The sequence below is a fragment of the Ovis aries genome, chromosome 2 (genome assembly GCF_016772045.2).
Source record: "Ovis aries strain OAR_USU_Benz2616 breed Rambouillet chromosome 2, ARS-UI_Ramb_v3.0, whole genome shotgun sequence".
In the NCBI taxonomy this organism is placed as follows: Eukaryota; Metazoa; Chordata; class Mammalia; order Artiodactyla; family Bovidae; genus Ovis; species Ovis aries.
Window position 1 is genome coordinate 50631386 of NC_056055.1, and position 21415 is coordinate 50652800.

A 21415-nucleotide genomic window follows, 5' to 3' on the forward strand; every position below is an offset into this window, starting at 1 on the left:
ATATATATATAGCTGTTTACAGTATTCAGCAATTTCCCTTTCCTGGTCTTGGAAGCACCTTTGTAAAACTCCATTGAGAATTATAGATGGAGCCTGAAGAATTTTTCAAGTGCAATTCTTGTCACCTTAACTTTGGGACTTTCTTCCACACAAAGAAATCATTCACCCGCAACTGAACTTCCTCTGCTGCTACAGAATGAAGCAAGGTGGCTTTTTAGTCACATGAAACACCTTTGTCATCACCCCCAAAATCAAATGGCATCTTTGAGGTTATCGCAGCGGCAAACAGACATCACCTTTGTCCATTGGCTTCTGTTTGGCACTTGTGCTAGAGGAATAAAAATGCCTTGTATGAACAGGTTTTCAAACTACTGTCAAGACTTTTGACCTGTTGTGATCAGTTGAATCAATGCACTTCCCAATCTGAGTCATCTTTACATTCTTAAAATAAAACTGATTAACTATAAGATACTACTCTTCTAACATACCACTGGATTGACCACTATTTCATTTGGGATTTCTGCCTCTAGGATCTTTAGTTTGGAACCAGTTTATCAAACAGTTTGAAGTCAACAGGGCATAAACATTTCTGTCCGTTCACTAGCTTTCAAACAGATTCTGCCTGAGCTCTTCTTTCTGCCCCATATTGACATTTGAACAGATCACGTGGCTTTCTGGTTACTTCTAGTTTTAAAAAGTCCAGGCCAACCTATTACAAGTTTAAAACCTCTGTTACAGTGTGGGCAGCCTATGTTCAAGTCCAAGCCTGTCAAGAATGTTTCCTTACCTATGATTGCCAAGAAAAATTTAAGACTTGGAACCCCACAGAAGAGCTTCAGAAGTGTGCAGGCACCTACAAATACTATTCGATTCTCTTCATTACCAGTGTGAGTTACAGCAGGCTGAGGACATTCAAAACACCTGGAACCAGCCAATGTCCTTTGGCAAAATAAAGGTGGTAACCATGGTAGCCTTGAGTACAAAGACAATCTGCACCAGAATGACAGGCTGTTTCTGGGAGAAGCTAAGGGTGTTTGACCCACCAACAGCCTAAGAAGGAAGCAAATGAAGTGCTCTGAAATGAGCCACCTTCACCACAAGTCTGAAAGTGGGGGCCTCTGGAGACAGTCCCCTATTCCATGGATCCACACTTGGCCTGCTCATTACTCTCAAGAGGAATGTGGAAGAAATGAAGCCCTGATATGGGCTTCAACATGGACAATCCTTGGAAACCTCATACTAAGTGAAAGAAACCAGTCACAAAAGACTGTGTGTGCTATAAGATTCCATTTATCTGAAAGTCCATGCTAGGGAAATCTACAGCAACAGAGTAGATTAGTGGTTTCTTAGGGCTGGGGCAGGGGATGGGAGGATAGAGGGGCGATAGCTAATGGGTACAGGATTTCTCTATTTTAAGATGATGAAAATATTCTAATATTGACTATGGCAATAGTTATACATATCTATGAATGTACTGAAAAACCATTGAATTGTACACATTTTTTAAAAGAATTAATTTATTTATTTTAATTGGATATTTACAGTATTGTGGTGGTTTTTACCATACATTGACATGAATCAGCCACGGGTGTACATGTGTCCCCCTGTCCCGAACTACCCCCATCTCCCTCCCCATCCCATTCTTCTGGGTTGTCCCAGTGCACCAGCTTTGAATGCCCTGTTTCATGCATTGAACTTGGGCTGGTTATCTATTTCACATATGGTAATGTACATGTTTCAGTGCTATTCTCTCAAATCACTTTTAAGAGGTGAATTGAATGGTATGCAAATTATCTTTTAATGAAGTTATTGAGAGAGAGAGAGGGACCCTCCCAGCTACAGCATATAGGAAAAGCAGTTTGTTAAGGCACAGTAGGTCCCTGTTGAAGCGTGAGATGTCTAAATTCTCAGTGACCATCTGACCCATGCAATGGCACAATTGGGAAGGTTCAAATCAATGATGACATGGCATAGAGCACATCCAAGACCTCAGAAGTATGGGAGGAAGGGGATCATGACTGCTAGGGCACTCAGGCTTAAGGGTATCCCTTGCCCCCCAGTTCACAGGACTCCTCTTCCTGCCCTCCCCTCTCTGGGAATCACTCGGTTCTTTCTGGGGATAAGAAAGGGAGACTGAGAAGGACTATTTCTATGAAAGATAATAATTTTTGTCTGCAGGTACCTCCCTGTGGTAGCAAAAGGGCTGCTTCTTAGAAAAGAACTCTGAAGTCATGTTTCCCTCTGGATTTGCAATATCTGAGCTTCTTCCCAGCCCTGGCTGTGCTGCAGGCACCCATATGCCAGCAGCTTCCCTGCACTGGGGGTGAGCAGCAGAAACTCCAGAGTTGGAATGTCTTTCCTTTCTCTGCCTCTGGTTGGAATGAAGACATGCCGAGGGACATGAGCTCCCTGATGACCCTCACCCTTGCCCCACATCCCACTCCCTCTGGGAAGAGGCCTGGGTCCTGCTGTGCCTTAGCTCTGTGAACATCAACTAGAAGAGAAAAGAGTTTAGGCAAGGCAAGCGTAAGGGCCCTGACAGAGCTTAAGAGGAGTAGGATAGGTAAGCGGAGTTGTCAATAGCCGGCAGTGATCTAGGAGGTTTTAGTCTTCTCCTGGGTGGAGGGTGCCTCAAATGGAAGCTTTTGTCAGAACTGTTCCATTTATAGAGACAAGTTGAGAAAAAAGCTCATTTGGTGCATGTCCCCCCTTTTCTAGTGCATTCAACCAAGCGAGAGCCATTGGGACCCCACTGTTGAGAGGCCAGGCTAATTTCCTAATTCCAAAGCAAGCCCTGGGAGCTGCAACACTCCAATAGCAATAAGCATACCCAGTACTCACATCTTGACTTCTTAATACTAGCCTCCACTGAAAGGAACAAGGACTCCTTGGAGAAATGTCCAGGGTTTAGAAAGGGAAACTACAAATGAGCCTAGAACATCTTGTCATGCTTGAAAGTAAGGAAGTATTCAAAGAATGATGGAGGCACAGGAACCAGCTTAAAGGCACTATGAACACCAAATCTACTGGCCAACATCTAATCTACCTTCTGTCTCTACGAATTTGCTTATTCTAGGTAACACATGTAAATGGAATAATACAGTATTTGTTCTTCTATGTCTGGCTTCTTCCAGTTTGCATAATGAATTCAAGCCTCATCCATGTTGTATCGTATATCAGAACTTCGTTGCTTTTTATAGTAGAAATAATATTCTTTCATATTTATACACCACATGTTGTTTATTCATTCATCTGTTGATGGACACTTGGGTTCCTCCCACCCAGCATTCACTATTGTGAACACTGGCGCACAAGTCTTGGTTCATGCTTCCAGCTTTTAGGTACATATCAAGGATTTTGGATTCCATTTGCTTTCTAATTGCTGTTTCACTTTGTTTTGAAAGTTTTTCTTGTAGATAGCATAAAAAGTTTTATCTTACAGAAATGTAATGCCTTTACATTAATTGTTGTAACATTTATTTAGTATATCATATTCATCACCTAAAGATGATTAAAATCTCTTTTTTCTGATAAGACCTTTTAAGATTTACTCTCCTTGTCAAAAGTCACAACCTTCTAGTTATAAAATAAGTAAGTCACTGCATGCAATGTGCAGCACAATTGCTATAATTAATAATACTGGATTGTTTGAAAGTTACAGAGAGAGTAGATCTTGAAATCCCTAAATTATTATAACACTTCCTTGCTCTTAGGGGTGGACTATGTATTCTTTGTTTTTTGTCTTCCAGAGAGAGAGGGGGAGTGTGTATGTGTGTGTGTGTGCGTGTGTGTAAACATATATACATATTACATTACATCTCATTATTATACATTTTAATATATTTTCTATTATGTTTATGAATATATATTAAATATATCTTCTGTCTATAATTCAACTTTTTAATGTTTTAAAACTATTCTTTAATCCACATTTTTCCTAAATATTAAACAAGAGTAAATCTGTACTTCCCGAGTCCTCTTTGCCTCTTTTTGAGAATAATTTTAACTTTCATTGCTTCGTGCCACTTTCACAACTTGTATTTTTTCTTTGTTAAATAGGCACTTGTTCGCTGTCCTTTTGTACAGGGAGTACAAGGGAGTAGCTTGTACAAGGGAGTGGCTTCACCACTCGCAGCTCTCAAATTTGCTTCATCTCTTGACAATTTTTAATACTTTTTCAAGTTCTCTGTTTGAGAGTATCTTTATTGAGATGTCAAACATTAAACAACCATGGTGGGGTATCAAATAACTGTATTGCAATCTTTTTCTTTATTATTCTAAAAACCTGTATAGAGGTACTCCATTGAAATTGATGGCAACAATAGTCTGAAGCCTGTCTGATTTTTCTTCCTTCATAGGTTCTTCTTTATTCTGTGCATATGCTTGTAGGATTTTTAAAATCCTGCTCCTTCAAACATTTTGTGAGATGTCTAGGTATTGTTCCATCTCCAGTGATGTTTGCCTGGCACACGTTGATCTCTTCTGAGCTGCACACTCAGGATTCGTGTGGTGATCTCTTGTCTGTTGGATGATTGCTTCTCTCCAGTCTCATCCACACAAACATGGAATGTCTGCTTGGCACTGCTTTATTCTCCGGTCTCCATACCTATAAACTTTCCTCTAGTCATTTTAATTTCTTTATCTTTACCCCTGAATTTTTGATGAGAGTTTTCAACCTTGACCCCTACAGCACTGATTTAGTATTTCATGGCACCAGCTCTGTTCTTTAATCTCACCAAGGGATTAATAGTGAGTTTTAATTCTATGATTACATTTTTAGTTTCTATCACAGAGTTTCCTTTTCTCATTAATTCCTTTTTCATTTAATTTTTTTTTAATTGTCCTTCTGCGGTTTTTAAACAATGTCTGTCTCTCTATTCCTATTACTTTATTTAATAGGGGACATATCTTTTGACATAGGTAACAGAACGTTGAATAGGCTTTTCCTTATTGATCCAGAGTTGATGTTAAGATCCAAAATGAGGGTGAAACTCTGGGTGCCCGAGTTCAGGGGGTGCAGCTCTGTAGACCCCACAACTTGCTCCTGTGAATCTCTCCTTGGGGGCTGCAGGACTATTCCTGGGGCTCCTGGGCAGCCAGGCCTGTACCTCTGAGAAAGCTCCCACAGAGGGATGACAAAGCCCCACCTCCTAGCTTCCTTCTTTCCCTTGAAGCTGGCAACACAGACCTGCCAGAGCCCAGGACAGTTCTTTTACAGGAAAAAGCTCTAGGGCTTCACCTAGTCAACATCATCCCTGGAGGGAAACTCAGCTGTTTCCCTACCTTCAAACTCCTTCAGTTTTCTCCCCAGCACTTCCTCCGTGCCTCAGCCTGGGAACAAAGACATTTGTACAAATCCACGGGAACATGCTAATTGGCAAACAACTCAAGCTCTCCATTGCCCTGAGGGGATTATAGGCCTTTTGGGCACTGCCAGGGGAAGAGAAAAAAATGAACACTTTGGCAATAGCACCAGGCACCTATGCTTTAATGGATTCAAATATGTCCCCGCTAGGAGTTTGCAGGCCCTCAGGGATACAGGGAGTCTGAGCTGAAACAGTTTCTCCTAATTGCTGAAGCAGACACCCAAATAGAATCCTGGATACAAGGGTCCCCTATGGAAATTGCCTCACTCTAGCTACAGGATCAGTCAAAGTGGGTTTCTCAGAGCACTATTTCCATGGGATGTCAATAGGTATTTTTGAAAATAGGGTTGCAGTGAAAATAAATTTGAGATATGCATAGTAAACAGAGAGTCAATTTCCTTTCCACGGGATTTCTTGGCATCTTGCATACTAATGGCCTATTATTGTCAGTCATTCTACACACACTGAGCGTCTGCTTTGCACCAGTTCAGTTCAGTTCAGTCGCTCAGTCCCGTCCGACTCTTTGCGACCCCATGAATCGCAGCACGCCAGGCCTCCCTGTCCATCACCAACTCCCAGAGTTCACTCAGATTCACGGCCATAGAGCCAGTGATGCCATCCAGCCATCTCATCCTCTGTCGTCCCCTTCTCCTCCTGCCCCCAATTCTTCCCAGCATCAGAGTCTTTTCCAATGAATCAACTCTTCGCATGAGGTGGCCAAAGTACTGGAGTTTCAGCTTCAGCATCATTCCTTCCAAAGAAATCCCAGGGCTGATCTCCTTCAGAATGGACTGATTGGATCTCCTTGCAATCCAAGGGATCTCAAGAGTCTTCTCCAACACCACAGTTCAAAAGCATCAATTCTTCGGCGCTCAGCCTTCTTCACAGTCCAACTCTCACATCCATATATGACTACAGGAAAACCATAGCCTTGACTAGACGGATCTTTGTTGGCAAAGTAATGTCTCTGCTTTTCAATATGCTATCTAGGTTGGTCATAACTTTTCGTCCAAGGAGTAAGCGTCTTTCAATTTCATGGCTGTGATAACCATCTGCAGTGATTTTGGAGCCCCCCAAAATGAAGACTGATATTGTTTCCACTGTTTCCCCATCTATTTCCCATGAAGTGATGGGACCGGATGCTGTGATCTTCATTTTCTGAATGTTGAGCTTTAAGCCAACTTTTCACTCTCCGCTTTCACTTTCATCAAGAGGCTTTTAGTTCCTCTTCACTTTCTGCCATAAGGGTCATGTCATCTGCATATCTGAGGTTATTGATACAGAAACAGGTGAGATTCCACATGGTGTCCACGCCTGCAAGCAGCTCACAGCCGAGCATTCTAACAGCTCTAGTACTCAAATCCTGGTCTGGACCAATAGCTGCAATCCCAACTGAAAACATGTTAGAAACGCAGGCTGTCTGGCCCCACCTCTAGACCTACTGAATCAGAATCTGCATTTTAACAGGTCCCCAGGTGATCCACATACCCTGAAGTATGAGAAGCCTAGAATAACACATTCCAAGGGGAGAAAAAGAAGGTAAGGAGAAGGGCTACTCTGGGGAGCTAAAGACCTTTTGCTGTGGAGCCCAAGTAAGACAGTAAGCAGCAGATCTGGGAAGAGACATACTATCTCCCCCCAACATGGACACAGAGAGGTTCTGGTCAGGAGGACTGAGAATAACAAGTTCCATTTTGGCATCAGTACTGGTTGAGTTAAAGTTCAGCTTTGCAGAAAAGAAAAACCCTAAAGTTAGTGTCTTATACAAGATAAACATTTATCTTGCTTTTGAGAAGTCCAGCAATAAGAAATACTGAGCTAGTATGGCATGCCACAGGATCAAGAACCCATGTTCCTTCCATCTTGTTACTCTACACTGTATTCCCAAAGTTGACTCATGATCCTATGTGACTGCTAGACCTCCAGCCATTACACCTACCTTCCAGCAAGCAAGAAGTAATAAAGGAGAGCAATCTTCCTACTTTGAAAGGACTTCTTTAAGGTTTACATACCATCTTTATTTATATCCCATTGTGGGAACACAGGTGAGACACACTCAGGGAAAAACCTGGAGAGAACTTAAGAGGTAGACTGAAGAACCAGCAGAATTTAAATTGTTACTGTTAATGTAACTTTCTTTGCACCTACAGTGAGTTAGGACCAGGGAATTAAGGAGATTGTTTCCAGGGGTTCATTCTCTACAGGAAATAAGACAGTTAGACACAGTTTTCTAACTTCAATGCTGTGGGTGTTGGAAAGGGTCATCTCCGCAATGATTTCTAAATAATGATAATAACATTAAGTTCATAGGGAAATTTTTCTGAATTAAAAGTTTTCATTTGATACATTTTTTCCTAAAACTAGGGCTTGCAACTACTTGTCTACTTTTGAGCAAAGATTTTTTTCAACAAAAACAAGTGAACAAATGGCAAACAGAGTAATGAATATTAATGGGAAACAGAATAAAATTGCAAATTCAACAACTTTTCCATGAGCATATGGTTTTTACTGCGGTTTTTGCACACATAGAACAGAGCCATGCTTCCTACAGGTAAACTGCTTCTGCTTCTCATTTGCATGATAAAATTAAATGTGTTGAGTTTTTCCAGGAACTACAAAGGGTATAATGATGTCCGGACACTCTATCTTTAATGGAGTTGAGGTCCACGGCTCTAGGCCAAAGCCAAGGCAGGCCCTGAAACCTCGGAGACTGAAGCAAATCATCCCGTCGTCCTCTGTAGCCCAAACCAGAAAGCTGGAGTGTGTCAGAATTGCCCTCTCCCTTACCCACACACCCCAGCAGTCATAAGTCCTATTCAGGCCCCCCAAATTCTTCCCTCTGTTCCCCCTGCACCCTAAGAGACAGGAGAGTATATGGCAAAGGGTGTGCATTATGAAGCTCAACTGCCAATATTGGCTTGATTTAGTAGCTGTGTGGCCAAGGGCAAGTCTTCTAACTGCTCTGGACCTCAGTTCTCACATCCAGGAAGAGCGGATAATAACAGCAGTTATCACTGAGGGCTGTGAAGGGTAAAGGAGTTCATGGATTCGAAGCAACTGAAATGATGCCCAGCTCACAGGAGCCACGTAAGTGTCAGCAATTCTCACATCACCATGGCCATCACCTTAAAAAAGGTCTCAAGGAGGCCAATCGCCATCTCCTCAAGGCCAAGATCCAAACCACTAAACAGCAAGGGCCCAAAACCCTGAACCCTTTACTCACTCATCTAGAAAACTCCAGGGGTTTCTTGTGAACCACAAAATTAAGTAGAAACTTTTAATCACCCCATTCAATTCCCTTTATGATATGGAGTTTGATAGATATTTAAGGAGGGAAGAAGAGAATTGAACCAAAAAATGCAGGCAAAGAAGATAAAGATGAGCTAGAGAATTCTAACATCAGCTCTGTTTATTGGCTACTGTCTTGAATAAGTGGTCAGGCTGGCAAATAATCTGTTAACATGTGGTTTGTTCCACATCAATCATTTGATTAAATTGGCCATCTCAGGAGATGTGCATTTCAAAACCTAGACTGCAAATGGGTTCGTGTCAAAAGTGACTTACCACTCTGAGATAGGCATTTGGGGATTTGTCTGTTCCAGCTGAAGCTGACCCCTTGAAGCTCTGTGTGTGTGTGTGTGTGTGTGTGTGTGTGTGTGTGTGTGTGTGTGGTGTGGTGTGGTATGTGTATATGTGCATGCACACAGGTATGCGAAAATAAACAGAGAAACGGTAGATCTTGATGTGTCTGGATAGAGCCAAGCTAATTGAAAGGCTTTGTCCTCAATATACACATGCACACTCAGTTCACATTCATTCATGCACACAAGTTCTCGTGCACAAGCAGTGGCCTAGGTCCACACAGAGGGCCACCATCACAGGCACACCAACTCACTCACCAACACATACATATTCACAAGCACCCACATGTACACCCACGCCCTGAATACTACATCTGCCCCATCTCCTGAGTGACATCATGGACATGCCATGTCAGCAGTGGTCGGAAGTTCATTTCCAGGCATGATAATGCCACGTGTTGCTATCATGGCCAGTACGTGGCTATCTCCACATCTTCCCATTCAGATTGCTGGAATTATGCTGCGCCTTCCTGCTCATCTGTGGCAACTCGTTCCCAGAACAGCCTCGGGATAAGCGAATCACCAGAGTGCTTGTCATCTTGCCACTGAGTACCTTCCACCTCTACCCTCCTTCGCAGGACGTGAGTTGCATCCTTTTTCAGTTGAAAGGTGTCTTAGAGATCATCCCTTCTGACCTCCTCGATGTGTAGAAGGGAGATGAGGCCCAGAAAGGGGTAGGATTTGCCCAAGTCACCCAGCAAAGGCAGAGCTGAACTTGAACCCTAACTCTAGGGCCAGGGCTCGTTCTGTCTCATGGCCCCCAAAAGAATCCCTTCTCTCGCACTGGAGTCCTGATCCTACTGCTGGGTCCTCCTGGAAAAGTTGGGGAAAACAGCACACAATCACAGCTATGAGTGGTCAGGAGTGCCCAGTGACCTGCTGACCAGTCAAGAGGGGCCAGAGGTACTGCTGTCCAGCCTGTGAGAGGCCTCCTCCCATTGCTCTCATGTCCACATGCAGGTTCCTCAAATGAGCCACATTCCCAGGTCCCTGGAGCTCAGGGCGATGGACCCAGGAGAAGGAGCAGGCAGAGAGGCAGGCAAGGAGGCAGACAGAGCTCCAGCACCTCCTTTCTCTAGAAAATAAAATATAGTTCAGTCATTCCATGAACACCCTGTGCCTGCTCTGCCCCATCAGGTCTACCCTTTCTCCCTGCCTGGTGTCCAGACCCATGACAAGGGCACCAAGAGGAGTCAGAGCTGGGGACTGGCAACCTGGGGAGGCGGTTCAGTTCAGTTCAGTTCAGTTGCTCAGTCACGTCCAACTCTTTGCGACCCCATGAATCGCAGCACGCCAGGCCTACCTGTCCATCACCAACTCCCAAAGTTCACTCAGACTCACGGCCATTGAGTCAGTGATACCATCCAGCCATCTCATCCTCTGTCGTCCCCTTCTCCTCCTGCCCCCAATTCTTCCCAGCATTAGAGTCTTTTCCAATGAGTCAACTCTTCCCATGAGGTGGCCAAAGTACTGGAGTTTCTGCTTCAGCATCATTCCCTCCGAAGAAATCCCAGGGCTGATCTCCTTCAGAATGGACTGGTTGGATCTCCAAGGGACTCTCAAGAGTCTTCTCCAACACCACAGTTCAAAACCATCAATTCTTCAGCGCCCAGCTTTCTTCACAATCCGACTCTCACATCCATACATGACCACAGGAAAAACCATAGCCTTGACTAGACAGATCTTTGTTGGCAAAGTAATGTCTCTGCTTTTAAATAGACTATCTAGGTTGGTCATAACTTTTCTTCTAAGGAGTAAGCGTCTTTAAACTTCATGGCTGCAGTCACCATCTGCAGTGATTTTGGAGCCCCCCAAAATTAAGTCTGACACTGTTTCTACTGTTTCTCCATCTGTTTCCCAAGAAGTGATGGGACCGGATGCCATGATCTTCGTTTTCTGAATGTTGAGCTTTAAGCCAACTTCTTCACTCTCCTCTTTCACTTTCATCAAGAGGCTCTTTAGTTCCTCTTCACTTTCTGCCATAAGGGTGGTGTCATCTGCATATCTGAGGTTATTGATATTTCTCCCGGCAGTCTTGATTCCAGCTTGTGCTTCTTCCAGCCCAGCATTTCTCATGATGTACTCTTCATATAAGTTAAATAAGCAGGGTGACAATATACAGCCTTGATGTACTGCTTTTCCTATTTGGAACCAGTCTGTTGTTCCATGTCCAGTTCTAACTGTTGCTTCCTGACCTGCATATAGGCTTCTCAAAGAGGCAGATCAGGTGGTCTGGTATTCCCATCTCTTTCATAAGTTTCCACAGTTTATTGTGATCCACACAGTCAAAGGCTTTGACATAGTCAATAAAGCAGAAATAGATGTTTTTCTGGAACTCTCTTGCTTTTTCGATGATCCAGCGGATGTTGGCAATTTGATCTCTGGTTCCTCTGCCTTTTCTAAAACCAACTTGAACATCTGGAAGTTCACGGTTCACGTATTGCTGAAGCCTGGCTTGGAGAACCTTGGTAGTAACCTCCCCTCAATACCCATCACCGCAACCCAGCATGGGAGGAGGAGCAATAACTTGGTGGAGGCTCCTTTCCAGAGGAGGGCATACCCCAGCAAGGCTGGCAGGAGCTATCCTATGAAGGGGGGAGGAAGGGCATTTTAGGAAGAGGGCAAAAGCCAGGAGGGGAGAGAGCCCTGCTGGATCATGAGTGGGGCAGAAATGTAGGAGGAGAGGAGTTAGAAGAAAAGCCCAAAGACACCAGGGAGGCAGGAGAAGGGCAACATGGGGGAAGGGCAGCCTCAGTCCCAGGAGCACTCTGGTGGTCCTCAGGGCTGAATTTGATCCTAAGTCAGCCTCATCACAAGGCTGCCAGGAATAGTGTAAAAAAGAAAAACAAAGTCAGTCCTCTCATAGCACCAAAGGGGAAACTGAGACCCAGAGAGAGGCTGAGATGCACCCAAGGTCATGTTGCTGGCAGAAGAAGTGTGAACACCAGAACCTTAGCCCCTTAACTCATCATCTGATTATCAAATCGAATCATTCCTTGCTGCTTGCAAGTTCTATCCATCCCAAACTGGGGTATCAAGATGTTCCTATGTAGAATGGTAAAAGCACAGGATTGGGGAGGGTGGTAGCTGTTACTTGCAGGAAACAGCCCATTGATAGCAGAGATGGGAGCCTGGGAGAGATGTGTGGCTGAACAGGTGCTGGTTCCCACGAGGCCTGCCCTTTCAGGCAGTGCACACCTCAAATGCCCAGGCCTGTGGCCCTAGAGTAACGTAACACTCAGGTACAATTCCAGGAGGATGCCCCTGTGGTCTGTCTCCCTTTGCATAGTGTGGGGAGGGTGGGGGAAGGCCCCACAGCCCCACAGCCCCACAGCCCCTCCAACTCTGTGGCCAGTGAGGCCCTCAGCCTGCCGAAACCTCTGGAGACTGAGCCAGCAGCTTCAGGTCCCATCTGTCGCTATGTGTACTTGATCAGAAGAGTTATCTCGGGAGAGAAGAAGCAATTATATATAGCATTTTCTGCCCCATACATGATTCAGTTGAGAAAAGAATGCCACCTTCCCTGTAAAAATCAATTGTAATAAGGGACATACTTCTATGCTCAACAAAATTCTCAGCCTCAGGATACACATGCATTAATTAATCATGCTGCCATTTCATCTTTTCTGTCACCCTCAACCCCAATTCAATGGGAAAACATAGGGTCAAAGAATCCCATGGCGCGAGGGACAGGAGATATCCCTCAGGGAGGGGTACTCTGTTAACAGACTGCCCTCTAACCTCCGGGGACAGTATCAGCCCCAGCACAAAAGTAGGGAAGGGAGCAGGTTATCCCAGAGGACAGCCAGAGAGGACCTTGCCAAAGTCCAAACAAAGCCCTTAGCTGCCCATCTCACCACAGGCAGGCACTGGGCCCTCTGTGACTCAGTTTCCCCATCTGTATAGTAATGAGGAAGCTATTGTACTGTTTAATTCTGGAGTCTGGACCTGGTTGGCAATTGCCTGCAGACCAAATCAAACCTATAGCTGTGTCTGCAAGAAAGAAAATCACAAGGAAGGCCACGTGACAGAAACTGTATATGGCGTTGTACATGCATGTGTCCTCAGTCGTGTCTGACTCTCTGTGACCCCACGGACTGTAGCCTGCCAGACTCCTCGGTCCATGGGATTTCCCAGGCAGGAATACTGCAGTGGTTTGTCATTTCCTACTCCAGGGGATCTTCCTGACTCAGGGATCCAACCCACATCTCCTGTGGCTCCTGCATTGGCAGGCAGATTCCTTATCACTGTGCCACCTGGGAAGCCCGTATATGGCCTGCTGCTGCTGCTGCTGCTGCTGCTGCTGCGTCACTTCAGTCGTGTCCGACTCTGTGCAACCCTATAGACGGCAGCCCATCAGGCTCCTCCATTCATGGGATTCTCCAGGCAAGAGTACTGGAGTGGGGTGATATTGCCTTCTCCAGTATATGGTCTGAAAGACCTTAAATAAACTATCTAGGGACTTCTCTGGTGGTCTAGTGGCTAAAACTCCGCACTTCCAATGCAGGGGGCCTGGGTTCATTCCCTGGTAAGGGAAATAGATCCCAGGTGCTGCCACTAAGGGTTTGCATGACACAACTATTAATAAAAGATTCCGCATGTCACAACTAAGACCAGGCACAGCCAAATAAATAAAATTAATTTAAAAACTATCTAGCTCTTTACAGAAGGTTTGCTGATTTCTGCTTTAATGTTGGATCTATGTTCCTTCCCTTTTAAAGCTCATAGAACTCTCTGGAATTCTGTAGGATAAGTAGGATTTCTCACAGCTGTGTAATTGATGTTTAATTCTCCCTTCTCCACTGTCTTGTGGCTCCAAGGCATCCTAGATCCTAGCATGTAGCAGATCTTCAGTCTAAATGAATGAAGTGTATGTTTCTTGCATCCTTATAACCTATATGCTCACCACTCAGGCTGCACAATTACTTCTGCATAATGGAGACCATAAAGTGAAAGGAAAGGGAAAGTGAAGTTGCTCAGTTGTGCCCGACTCTTTGCAACCCCATGGACTGTAGCCTACCGGGCTCCTCTGTCCATGGGATTTTCCGGGCAAAGGTACTAGAGTGGGTTTCCATTTCCTCCTCTAGAGGGTTTTCCTGACCCAGGGATTGAACCCAGGTCTACCTGCACTGCAGGCAGACGCTTTACCCTCTGAGCCACTAGAGAAGCTCATGGAGACCATAACTGTAGGCTTATTTTATCCAATTAGCCATCATTGAGGGCTTTACTAGGATTCCATGCTAGGCTAGTGCTCAGGGCTGGCTCTGTCCACCAGGAGCTCATAGTCTAATAAGAAAGATCAGACAAGTAACTATAATACAAGCTAGACCATGCATAAAGGTAGAAAAAGGTAGAAGTGAAATGCACACACAAAAGAAAGAAGCAATTAAATTTGAACAGAATTAACATGCCACTAGATAAACGGGCAAAACTAGGAAAAGATAATTTACAAAAGGGAATATACTCTAATAAAATAAATATACGGGGAAAACTTCAGTCTCACTAGTAGCCAGAAAAATGCTAACAAAAATTACAGAGATATCTTTTTATGATTATTAAAATAGTAAAAAATCCATTTCCAGTCATAATGCCCAATTTTCTCGATGGTACAAAGAAATGGCTCTCTCACACAATGGGAGTGAAATTGAATAACTCTTTGAAATCCCATTGGTAATAATATCATATATAAAAATGTACGAACTTTATGATCTGGTCATCTCACTTCTAAGAATTGGACCAAAGAAAATAATTCAAAATTAGGGAAAATGTATATGCTAATACATGCAATGACTACTGTAGCAATTATCTGGAGGAAGTATAAAAATCTCACCATAGGGTTCTCTTACCAGGATCCCTTTTCTACACAACCCGCCTGGTTGTTCAAGTATGACTGACCTTGGTAAAATGTGTCCCTATCTATACAAGCAGCCTAGTAGGCTGCAGTCCATGGAGTCGCTGAGAGTTGGACACGGCTGAACGACTTCACATTCACTTTCATGCATTGGAGAAGGAAATGGCAGCCCACTCCAGTATTCTTGCCTGGAGAATCCCAGGGACGGGGGAGCCTGGTGGGCTGCTGTTTATGGGGTTGCACAGAGTCGGACACGACTGAAGTGACTTAGCAGCAGCAGCAGCAGCTATACAAGTGGAGTCTGCCCCTGAGAAAGAAGGACCAGTCTCAAAGAGCTGGCTGGACTATCACAGGTAAAGCTGGGGCCTGGTGTGTGGATGTTTTCTTCCATGTGGAGGAAAATCAGAGAGAGCAGATCAGCTGGAGAAGGAAGAAAGAATGAAGCTGACACAGATGTAGGACAACACCTCTTCTGGGAGTCCCCAAGGTCCAGCCAGAAGGCTACCCTTGGTTACTGTGAGATCACAGTATACTCTGCATGAAGATCCCCTTTCTGCTGAAGCTCATTTAGACTGAGTTTCTGTCACTTAGAGCCAAAAGGTTATTAACACACATTGGAATGATGCATAACTATTAGAAACTGTGATGAAGACTATAGAAACAAAGGAGAGAAGTTTTTGACCTAACACGGATAAAAAAGAAATCCGCTACGATGTTACAAGTGTGCTACCTATTCAAAGCACGCAGACAGAAAAACAAGCAAGGAACACACAAAAGTGGTAAAAACCATGCCAGCAGTAGAATATTAAGTGATTATTTTCTCTATTATCATATGCTGCCTTGCTTTTCTTAATAGTAAGAAAAATTCTGAGTAAGGCGATGACTCACAAACCAAACAACTGTGATGCTGAGGGAAACGGTGCTTGTTGCCCAGACAGAGGGCTGATACCAGGCCATGGAACCCAAGGGAAGAGTATTTTTATTACCTCCACTGGAGAGATTAGAGAAAAAGCCATGAAGGACACAGCATTTGATATGGGCTTTTAGCACCAAGAAGAACAAGGAGCAAGATATCCAGGCAAAGAAGGAAACTGAGATGGAAAGAAATAGAAATAAAAGCGTGGAGGTGGAAGGGCAACATGTTTGGGGAAAGATTAGCCATTCCTTTTGGCAAGGGCAGAAAGACGGAGCAAAGATCAGGTTACATTGAAGAGGTTTTAAACGGACGACCTTTGGGCCACACTGGCCTTGTTGTTTTTTATCCGGTAAACACAATGATCACACATCTCTAAATTAGTTGCTATGCCTTTCATCTCTAACCTTACTCTTCTAAATCCTGCATTGTAATGCCGGACCTGGGACTCCATTTTTGCAGGGCTTGGCCATTTGGAACCTTTTTAGCTTCTGCCAATAGGGGGCACTAGAGGGAGACCACAAGGTAAAAGAGAAAGGGAAGCACACCGGGCAGATAGGAGCATTTGCTGATTTCGCTTTAGCTAATAGGGTTAACTGTTCACATACTATATATATCCAGAAGTCCCACTCCAAGGTATGTCTTTTAGAAACTCTTCCATGTGCCCTGGGAGACATGTCCAAGAATGGTCATAGCAGCACTATTCATGATAGCAAACTACTAGAATCAAACTAAATACCCAACAGTAAAAGAATAGACCAATAATATGCAGCATTCCGTAAAACAGAATACTATACAGTGGGGAAAATGAGCTAACTATAGCTACGTGCATCAATATAGATGGATTTTAGAAAAAACATTGAGTTTAGAAAAGAATTCATAGAAGGTAATATAGCTTATCAGGGGCTTCCCTGGTGGCTCAGAGGTTAAAGCGTCTGCCTCCAATGCAGCAGACCCGGGTTTGATCCCTGAGTTGGGAAGATCCCCTGGAGAAGGAGATGGTAACCCACTCCAGTATTCTTGCCTGGAGAATCCCATGGATGGAGAAGCCTGGTAGCCTAGAGGTTCCCTGGTGGCTTAGTGGTAAAGAGTCTACTTGCCAATACAGGAGTGGTAGGTTCAATCCCTGGGTCGAGAAGATCCCCTGGAGAAGGAAATAGCAACCCATTCCAGTATTCTTGCCTGGGAAATTCCATGGACAGAAGAGCCTGGCAGGCTACAGTCCATGGTGTCGCAAAAGAGTTAGACATGACTTAACAACTAAACAACAATATAGATTATAATACTACCTTTATGAAGTTCAAATGCCAGCAAAAGTAAATAACATATGGCTTTGGAATCTATACACGTGTGCTAAAACTACTACAAAATAGGAAGGAAATGACAAACACCAAAATCTGGGTCATGGTCTCACCTGGGGTAGCAAGGAGGTAAGACAGGGAAGATGCATCTAGACACATGCAAGAATGCCAGGAAGCTTCTGATTTCGAATGCAGGTAGTGGGTCACAGGTGCTAATCTTACTATTATGCTTTGCCATGAACATATACATCACAAATACTGGTTTCTTTCTGTGTGTATAGACATATATATATACATATAATTACATAATAAATATCTTGAAAAATTGAATCACAAACTAGCTTATGACCAACAAATAGTGTCCTCAGGCAGTCTCTGTGGGCTCTGCTCACAAACATGTCTGTGGCTGAGGGCCAGGAGTGGATAGAACATCTTCCACTGGATAGATCCACTTCCATCCAGCACCATGTCTAGGCATCCTATCTGTTTGCTGCATCCTCAGGCATGGGCACTCCCGAGGGAGATTTCTGGCCCAGAAGCCAGGGCCCCTGGGTTTCTGGCTCTGCCTCTAATTACTGGGTGACTTTGGTCAGCCTCCCCCTAGCCTCAGTTTCTCCATTTGTACAAATGTGGTCAGAGCAGGTACTTGCTCAGAATCTTTGTTCTTAGTGCTGTTGACTGACCTGGCACCTTGATGCCAAGCTCCACTGGTAGCTCGACCATCCTGCCAAAATGATCTGGAAGACTTTGGACAAGTTACTTGACTTCTCTCTGCTTAGTTCCCTCAAATGTTAAATGAGGATGGAACTAGTATCTGTCTCATAGGATTTTTGTGAGGATTGAAGGAAATGATACTTGTATATAGCACAGAATCTAGAAAAAGAGAGTCCCTCAGAGACGACAGCAAGGGTGAGGAAGGCCGTACAGGCAGGTAACCACAGCTATGCCTTAGAGGGTGACTTCCCAAGTGCCACACTCCTAAAAGCGACGCCTGGCCAGGCTATTTCCAGCTTTAGCATTAGTCATCGCTGGAACTGGTCACAACACTCTTGCCTTCCCCTTGTTACCTCCTTGGCTTGGCATCCAATTCCCTCCAAAGCCAACTCCCACCTCCTGTCCTGACTTCTCCCTCATGTCACCCTGTAACGTGGCTCATGCTCTGGATAATCCCTCTGGCTCCCACACCACTCCCATCCCCTTTCTGGGACATCATTTTCCCAACTCTGTCTCTCCTGGGCCAAAATTCTCTTCCATTGAGGTTCAGCAGAAATGGGCCCTCCTCCAGGAAGCCCTCTCTGATTTTAGCAGCTGGGGATATAACCATGCCCTTGCCCCATGCCTCTCCACCCCTCACCCACTCCAGCTCTTTGTCCTAGTCTGCACCATGGCTTCACAGCTGTTTGCATCTGCCCCAGCCAACGGAGAGGCCCTGGAGAGCACAGCTGCCCCTGACAGCATCTGCCTCTAGTTTGCTGCACCGGCATGAATCACCACTCTGCTTCAAAGGGAGCGTGCTAGCCCCATTCACCTCCCACATGGATAACAGGCCTGCGGTTTGCTCCATGGCTCACGGGGTCAGGGACTATGTCATACTTTCCATAATGAAGCCTATTTGCCTACACATGTCCAGGGTCAACAAGAAGTCCCTCCTCCTCCCTTGGATGGTACAGGAAGCCCCCAGGTTTACTAGTCCTGGTCTTGGGGCTGCTGCCCCTCATGGTCACGGCTGCCTGTGTTTTTGCTCAGGCCTGTGTGGCCATCCAAAGTCAGGCCACTCTGCTGGTCATCCTACTCCTCTCTGCCCCAAGAAAACCCATCAGGGTGGAGAGACAGTCTATGCTGAGGCTCCTGGGGTTCCTGGCTTCCATGCGGACATCTCCACCCCAGGCCATACCCCTAGGAGCCAGGTTGTGGTAAGATTCAGGCTTCTTCATGCCATTAGGAACCCACCACGCCACCACCCTTCCTAGGATAGAGAACGGAGGAAGGGAAACAGGCAGACAGTGTAACCTAACTCCCAGCGCACAAAACCTCACACCTTGTCCTCGGATGCCCCAGGCTAACCATCCCCATTCAAGGAGATCCTCAGCTAACCTCCATGAGGCCAGTTTTCCACTCCGACCAGAAAACACCCGGAAACCTGCTTCCTTCCCCAGTGAATGATTAAAGAAAGAAAAGGCCCAGACCTTTGGAAAAACAGACCGTTTCCTCCCTGGGTAGAGATATGCAGAGTTATGATAGAGCCTGGGGAGAAAATACTTCCATTCCTTCTGCAAAGCCCACAAGAGTCAAGAAAACAAGACACCAATTAATTTCTCAATAATTCCATCATTGCATAGCCAGTGGTAGCCAAAATCCAATCCAGTGCACTTTAAAGAAGTAATTCTTATCTCTCCCATCCCATAAAATCCAAGCTAAAAGGAGAGAAAGCTGCACACAGCAAGTAAGTAACAATCTTCAGAGTGGCAGAAAAAAAGTCTGTCTCATACATGGGAAAATTGTTGAGATGCAGCCTGGTTCCCTCTGTGGTTGGCTGAGGAATGAGCCTAGAGATATCCAGGCCCTCATCCTAGAGTCTGGGAATGTCACCTGATATGGTACACGGGCTTCACAGATGTGATTGAGTTAAGGATGTTGAGTTGAGAAGATTATCCAGGTGGGCCCTAAATGTGATCATAAGGAAGCTCCTGAGAGGGAAGCAGAGGAAGATTTGATGTTTGACCAGGAAAAGGCAACGTGAACTTAGAGGCAGAGTTTGGAGTGACGGAGCCGCAAGCCAAGGAATGCCCACAGCCACCAGCAGCTGGAAGAGGCAGGGACGTGGAGCATCCTGAGAGAGTGGGGGTTAGTCTGATAAGATGCAAGTGAGATTCCTAACTCTAGGACTCTAAGAGCATAATTTTCTGTTTCTTAAGCTACTAAATTTGAGGTAATTTGTCAGGGCAGCCACAGGAAACCAAGACAAGCCCTGATTGCCAGAAACCTGACCTCAGTGACAGCAATTTTCTTAGCCTCAGAGGTTTGGGTAATTAGTTTTGCCCTTAGTTATCTATGGGGCTTCCCAAGTGGTGCTAGTGGTAAAGAACCCACGTGCCAATGCAAGAGACGCAAGTTCAACCCCTAGGTTGAGAAGATCCCCTGGAGCAGGGCATGGCAACCTACTCCAGTATTCTTACCTGGAGAATTCCATGGAAAGAGGAGCCTGGCAGGCTACAGTCCAGTCTATAGGGTCGTATAGAGTTGGATACAACGGAAACAACTTAGCATGCATGCATGACTTATCTATAGGGGGATAAAGAATTTGTGTCTAGGAAGAAGGGAAATGAAATTGAATAGGTAAACTGAGGCCAGATCACAAAAGACCTTAAATGACAACTATGGCCCTTTTCCTGAAGATTCTGGGAAGCCATAGGTTTAGAATAGGGAAAATGATATAAGTAGATTTTTAAAAATACACCTCAGTTCAGTAGAGAAGGAAGTGGGAAGTACAAAACCATATGCCAGGATATAGGAAAAAGGTGGTTATACAGTAACACCTGAAAGAGAGAAAGATGAATGGATCCTGGAAGAGCAGTCAGGTGAAGAGATGCTCACAAAGGCCTTAAATCTGGCAGAGAACATGAAGAGAAGGGACGCAGAAGGAGAGCAGGTGATTTTCAAAAAGAACAGTCCAGGTTCCATCTTATTCAGATGACATATATACGAAAAAGAAGTCATTGGATTACTCCTCCCTGAATATGTTTTTAAATGGCAAAAGCCAACCAAAATACTTCACTTTTTTAAAAAGAGAAATTCTTTTAAATTCCTAGAAGACCAGCAAGATTCTGGCTGGTCCAATGATAAGTGAAAGCCAGCTTGTACACTCCCTTTTGAGCCAAATTTTGAAGAGCATCCAGCTGCATTTCACATGGGCCTTAAGGGATCAATCCAAGCGTGTAGATATGGGGTTTTTACAAGGGAAGTGACCTGCAAAAGAGGACGATCCTTCAGGCTGGGAGGCAGGAGCTCATGAGTTCAGTTATGGCTCTGCCACTGGCTATTTGCTACTGCTGCTGCTGAGTCACTCAGCTGTGTTCAACTCTGTACGACCCCATGGACTGCAGCCCGCCAGGCTCCTTTGTCTGTGGGGATTCTCCAGGCAAGAATACTGGAGTGGGTTGCCATGCCCTCCTCCAGGGGGTCTTCCCGACCCAGGGATCAAACCTGCACTGCAGGCAGATTCTTTACTGCTGAGCCCCCAGGGCAAGTCCTTGCCCCTCTCTGGTCCTGTCTCCTCCTACATCAGCAGTGTTAAAACTGGGTGGCAGAATTGTGAAGAGACACCCAGGGAGCATACAGTCCTC